Raw genomic sequence first — 6,713 nt, forward strand, 5'->3', positions numbered from 1 at the left:
GTAGACTCCCAATGACACACGAACAAAAACCCCCCCCCCAAATAACATTGTGATCACAGTGTAGCACGGCGTGCTTTTGCGTGAAAGAGCACCTAGAAATGATTTCTCCGTGCCCGTGAAGCTCCATTATTTTTCTTCTCATGTTAAGACTCTTTTGTGGCTTTCACTTATACAAACTTCTGAAAGAGAAGTTTTCTCAGAACTCTGCTCGCTGAGCTCTTTGTGTGCTATTTACCGTGTACCTAAAGTTTATGAATAATTACAGGAGAAAGGCCAGATTTGACTTTTCTAAATGCAAATCAAGTTGGGGGGCCGCAAGGGGATTGTGCTGAGCCACTCAAATGAGGCGAGGGGAACAAAGAGCAACAAAGAGCAGAGGAGTCACCCATTTTATTAATTGTGTTGGTTTTAGCAGTTGCCCTTTAGAAAAGTCAGTTGGCTTAATTAAATTACTATGCACGCTTGGAGGAGGAAGCCATAGGAAATAGCCCCTTGTAAAATGGAGTGTTGCAAGCATTCAGTCCCTTATCTAATGAGAATGAGATCCAAGAGGATGCTCAAAGGTCTTTATGTGTCCTCTGAGTCCTTCACTTACTGCTGTAATATCTGGATTTAGTTGAGAAAAGCAAAGTCTTTGGCGAAACCGCAGCACAGCTCCAATTTTCATGTGAAAGCAAGCGTCTAAGACATGCACACGAGTTTCAAAACAGCAGCTCATGGCAAACAAACACAGCAAGGGCTGATGGGAGCGACATTGCCAATGCTTTCAGCTCTGCCCGGCGCACTCTCCTATATAGTGGCCTTTAAACCCTCCAGGCCCGTAAGTGTAAAGGCATGCTTTTTCCAGGTCAGCTTGCTTGTTTGCTTCTCACAGCTGAGTCTCGTGGCCTGCTGTTAGCACAGCATGTGTAGGATAATTAAAGGCGAGCCAAGGGGTCGAGGGAGTCAGCAAGAAGAAGCTGGCATGGAAGATGTTTCGACGAAGACATGCTCACCCCTTCCCCCCGACTGCACATGTTCTAATGCCCCCAGGCATTGCCAGAGGTCATGACGGCTTAGGGAAGCGGCATGTGCATATCCAGTAATATGGCCAGTAGAAAAAGCCACAGAAGACTGGGCACGCAGAGGCAGAATGGAAATGCCAGCTTCTGTTGTGGAGTTGCATTACATTGGTGGGAAGGAAAAATGAGGAGAGAGAGGAGCGATGCCAAAAACAGAGAGGACATGGAGAGGTCGGGACACAATATAACCCCTGTTTCCATGCAGCCGAGGATTCCCTCAATCATATCTAGTCCATCTGCTTGGCATAATTGGCAATAGTCAATGCAAACTCACACAGTCATGAATCCTGTGAATGACATGGCCAACACATATCGACCAAAGTTAGTGCACAGATTTGGGAAAATACCATGACCACATCACAACCAAGCCAAAGGGTTAGCTTGATTATTTTAGCCAGTTATTTAGGGATTTGGTGCCCATTGTAAACTGGGATAAGTTCCAGTCTTTCATAACCTGAGAAGAGAAAGCGGATGAAAATAAACAGCCTATTGAATGACTCTGTACTTCACCATTTCAATCCACTGAAAGTAGAAGTACACAGCTAATTCTATTTTTAAAGCTTCACCTTCTGCATGTTGGCCATGACCTTAATGTGTTTTTTTAATGTGTTTTTTTATGTGGAAGTGATCAAATTTGGATAGAAGTGTGGAGTGCAAAGTTAGCAGCTAATGCTAGCAAGTGTGTTTAACAAAAGCATTTATTAAATTCTATTGTTTCCTTTACATCAGTAGGAGACCATAGTATTAACTTACCCTTGAGCAATGTATTCCAAACAATGCCTACTATATGCGGCAATTAAGTTTTTGGCATTTTTAAGAAAATTCTATTGTTGTTGTTTTTACTTTTGTAACTTAACACCATTTTACTGGTAAACTAGCATCACCACTCTTATTTTAAAAGCTTGTTTACTGCTAACTAACATGGGCTACCTTTGACAGCTGCCAAGATTTCAGAGGGTGTTATTTCCCCCAGTACTGAATGGTAAACAGTTGGAAGTAGAAAAGTGCTTCTTACTACTAATAAGTCTCATTCATTTGATCACACACACAATCATACAAGTGCAGTTTTCTATATACAAGTGGCTTGTCTAACAGACTGAAGAAGCCATAATGACAGAATGAAACCTGTGACTCCAGCTCTCACTGTAGTTTAATTTTTTTCTGGAGTTCATTTTAGACACATCACTACACAACTAGTTATTGCCATGACCATGTCAATAATTCTAAAAGATATAAAAATGTAATATACAGCACTGTGCAAAAGTTTCAAATCCCGAATGCCTGGAAAGTGTCTGATTGGGAATTTCTTCATTTTTCAGCATGACAATGATCCCAAAACCACTACTTGGATATAGAAACACACAATGTAACACCAGCAGCCCTGGCTTGGCAGTTGTAGGAGCCCTGTTTTTACCTTATATGCTATATTTACATCTATGTTTGTACATGTTTCAATAAATTGCTGCTTATATTGCCCATTTTTCTAACAAAATATACAGAAATAATGGGTGGCTCTAGCCTTTTGCACAGTACTGTGATACAAATATTTTTTAATGTTAAGATTTTATGTAATGCAGTGAGTACTTATACACTAAAGTTACCAAAAATATTAAATTGATTCTGCTTAGAAAAGCCTCCAAATTATGATATCATAAAAAAGGAAATAAAGCTTTCAGCATGGAAAAAAAAAAAGAAAGTGTAGCCAGATTGTACTTTTACACGCAAATAGGTCATGAATGTTTTGTACATGGGCTAGAAGCGACCCAGTCTCTTAAATATCATCAAATTTGACTCATTTGTCCTTTAATATGATAATATGCTTACAGTGATTCCTCCCTCCAGACATTGCACTGTCTGCACTTTCTATCTTCCCTCAGCTATCATACCCTTTGACTCCTCTGATTCCTCTGCGTTATATAAGGAAAGTCCTCGTGGGACTGAGCAAGGAAGTGGGTAGTTGTTGTTGATAATGGACCCATCTGCCTGGTAGAGCATATTATGTAAAACATCCCTGTCTTTGTTCTGACAATTCTACAGGAAAAAATGTGTTAACAAATATTTTATTTCCACTTAGACTTCCCTTTGTTGAAACGAGCAACCCCCCTCCTGAGTACGATGCTCTGATGGCTCTCCAGTCAGCCATGCTCTCAATCCCCAAATAGGAAAACAAACCTTGTTGTCACTGTTTCAGTCAAGACATTATGTGGAATATTTATGAAATGACTCAGAGAGTACAGTATGGCTTAGAACCCTGCATCTATGTATGCAGCAACAGTAAATAATTGGTATAATTTCATCATGCCCTGAAGGGAAAAAGAGGAATGTATGTCCTGTTTATTTGACTTTGTTATGCTGACAGAATTGTTTGCTTTTGCTGTAAGGAATTATAGAATTGTAGAAAATAAAATATATTCACATTTTTTGATGCTGTAAGTTTATACTTACTCATCCACAGGTCCAAATAACTGGCAAATTACTCCAAGATTAAGCAGATGAAAAAACAGAAGGTTTTTCCTGTTAAAAGGGAGTTTTTCCTTCCCGCTGTTGCCAAGTGCATGCTCAAAAGGGGTCCTTTGATTGATTGTTTGGGTGTTCTCTCTATTGTTGCCGGGTCTTCATCTTACAATATAAAGAAAAACTGAGTTGAATTGAATCCCAAAATCAGTTTAAAAACAGAACAAACAGGAAATAAAACATCTCAGTGCATGGTGGCCAGCTTGATTCCCCCCCCGTAAATGTGAGCAACTTTTTGATGACACCACAAAAGGCTGTCTCACTTCTGAGATAAAGATGGAGCAGTGACCTGTTACCAACACTGTCGCTTTCTAATGCCAGCAATGTACCTTTGTGTGTGTGTGTGCCGTTTCTGCTGTACAGATGGGCTAAGTGGGTCAACAGATGGTGCACGTGTGTTAGTGACTCCCTTCTGGTATTGAACTGACCTCCTGGCTGCATAGACTGAGCGGAAGGAAAGCTCCTCACGCCAATTTATAAGCAGCCCTGACCTGTTTGTTTCACATCCAGCCTATATACGGCACACATCTGGATGTACATGTGTCACTGAAACTGAAGTAAATTCCTCACATCAGCTCACTTTGGAACATATTGATCCAATTAATTATCCTCTTTGATGTGCTGTGGATGTTATAAGCCAAGCTACAGCTGGATGAAGGTGGGCTAGTAACTTTAGGCAGCCGAGGACTGAGCTGTAAAACTTGAGTAACTTGAAATTAGCACCTAACACATTATAATTAAACTTCAGTTACATTGCAGGGTCCTTTCAAGCTTCCCCTCACCTCGTAGCTTCTGTTCCAACTGTTTTTATAACTCATTTCCACACTAGGTCAACTAAATCTGGCAACACATATTTCTTCTTCTTCCAGGTGCATATAAAACATTGGGCACAGTTTCTGGCTCATGTGTCCTAATAGGATGCACATAAAGCAGCATTGCAGAACAATATAAAAATAGTTTTATATTGCATAAACATTTTGGAAGGACCAGTGCCACCCGGTGCCCCCCTCCAGACACACCCCTGTATGCTTCCAGCAATGCAATACAGTGAATGCCATTTTGGTACTTTCGTATTTTTCTGGTGTGTGTGTGGGGGGGTTGTATCATATTGTATCATACTGGTATCAGCAAAGGGAATTATATATTATGTTCTTTCTGTTTCAGCACTAATACTAGCTCACATACATTTATTTGATCAGTACTTTTCACACTGTATGTGTAGGCTCTTTAAGCAGCTCCTCACTAATCAGGTCTCCATTCAGGTTTTTGGTAGGCGCTGCATCCCAGAAACTCCTTTTCTGCTTTTTTATTTTTATTTCATTAATTTTTAGAGAGATTTAGCCCTGCAACAGACTGACAACTGGTCCAAGGAGAGGCTCCAACCCTCCCATGACCCTGATTTTGAGCAACGGAAGAAAAATAGATCCATGGAGATCGATGGCAAAGATCAAGATGCGATTTAGTGATCGCTGGCATCTTTTGGCTCTAACAGTATTGAATTAAGCTAAAAGTGATGCTTGAAGATCCTGAGCTGGTGATATATTATCTATTAAATGGCTTTTTAGAGCCAAATCTATGTTTCTACTTTACGGATGGTGGAATTATTCCAGCTTAATGCATTTCATTTTAATGAGGTGTGTTTAAGTTGTATTTCATCACTTTCACTGAATGCAGAGAGAAGCCTTTGGGGCAGCAGGCTGACCAAATAGAGTGTCTCAGGAGTGAGGGTTAAAACCTTGGAAATGAAGTAACATTTCTGCATTTGCCCCCATCTCAAAATCAAAATTTATTTTATATTAAAATGTTTTTTGGTTAAATCAGTGAAAAAAGTCAAGCTTTGGGTATTTTTGTAACATAAAACAGGCGACTAAAAATCTCCTATTATTTAATCATCAACAATTTTGGTGTTAAGAAGTAGACAAATCGGGCATTCAGTGTCTTCATGGTGAACACGGAAGCCTAACGGTTTAATATTATTAACATCTTGTAACTATGATGTAGTATTTATTTTTTTACAGTCTAATAATAGCGCCATAGTTCTGGCATTTAAGTTTCAAAACTCATACAAGTGGCTTACAGCTATAGCTAACCTGGTTAAGCAGGCGGTCCATGTACTGAAGGTCAGTTTCTTTGTGTTTTTCCCACAATAATGTCTGCTCTTTGCACTGTCTTATAAAATACAGGCTGCATGTATTTCCCCCCCTACTACTTCTAACCTTATCTAACTAACAGAGGCTTTAAAGTAGAACTGGGTGGGTCAATCCAAATATTGACAGTATCGATACCATCATTGGTATTGTTATTGGGATGATACTAGCTTGATAGGATCGATATTTTGTTTTAAGTTAGGTTTATAGGCCACTTTGAATTATATATTTTTTGAAAATGTAAAGCTATACCTCAAGCATGTGCTATGAAAAATAACTGAACCTTTTTGTGTTGACTGTCACATTTCTTTTATTTATTTAGAAGTTGACCCAAAGTGCTTTAGAGACAGACACATTTACATTCCAGGTCTGTTTTGTTGTTATTAACTAATTATTATGGCAATTAAAAATCAGTGACTTAGTGGTCATTAAAATGTGTTCAGAATGTGCAAATTGATGATGATTCATCTCACAGTGATCTCCCCAACATAAGCTGCCTTTATAGACTGAAAATATCAGAATCAGCATCGACAATACTGGCCCAGTATTTACCTGATACAGGATTGATACCAGAATTTGCAGTATCACACAGCGCTACTAAAAAGTACAACATCTGGCTGTTGAATGGTCGGCTAACATTTTTGTTGAAGTAATGAAAAGTAAGACAAAACAGTTCTTTCATAATTTGTTCCACTGCAGAAAAGAAAAGATGAAAGCACTAAAAAAAAGTGCCAGAGGTTGGTGTGGAACATATTAGCAATGAACTTTAAGCTCAGGGGAAACATTAATACAGCTGCACCACATCCAAACACAACAGCTAAACAGCTTTGAAATGTATTTGAATCTCACGGGAGCCCTACAGTGTCTATTATTCCCTCAATGATCGGTACTGTAACGTTGTTTAAAGTGCACCAAAATAGCTTTGCAAAGCAATGTGCAGCAAGAGAGTTGTTCTATTAAGATACACACACACACACACACACACACACAC

The sequence above is a fragment of the Haplochromis burtoni genome, unplaced genomic scaffold (genome assembly GCF_018398535.1).
Source record: "Haplochromis burtoni strain Fernald_Lab_line unplaced genomic scaffold, NCSU_Asbu1 Contig_40, whole genome shotgun sequence".
NCBI classification, from domain to species: domain Eukaryota; kingdom Metazoa; phylum Chordata; class Actinopteri; order Cichliformes; family Cichlidae; genus Haplochromis; species Haplochromis burtoni.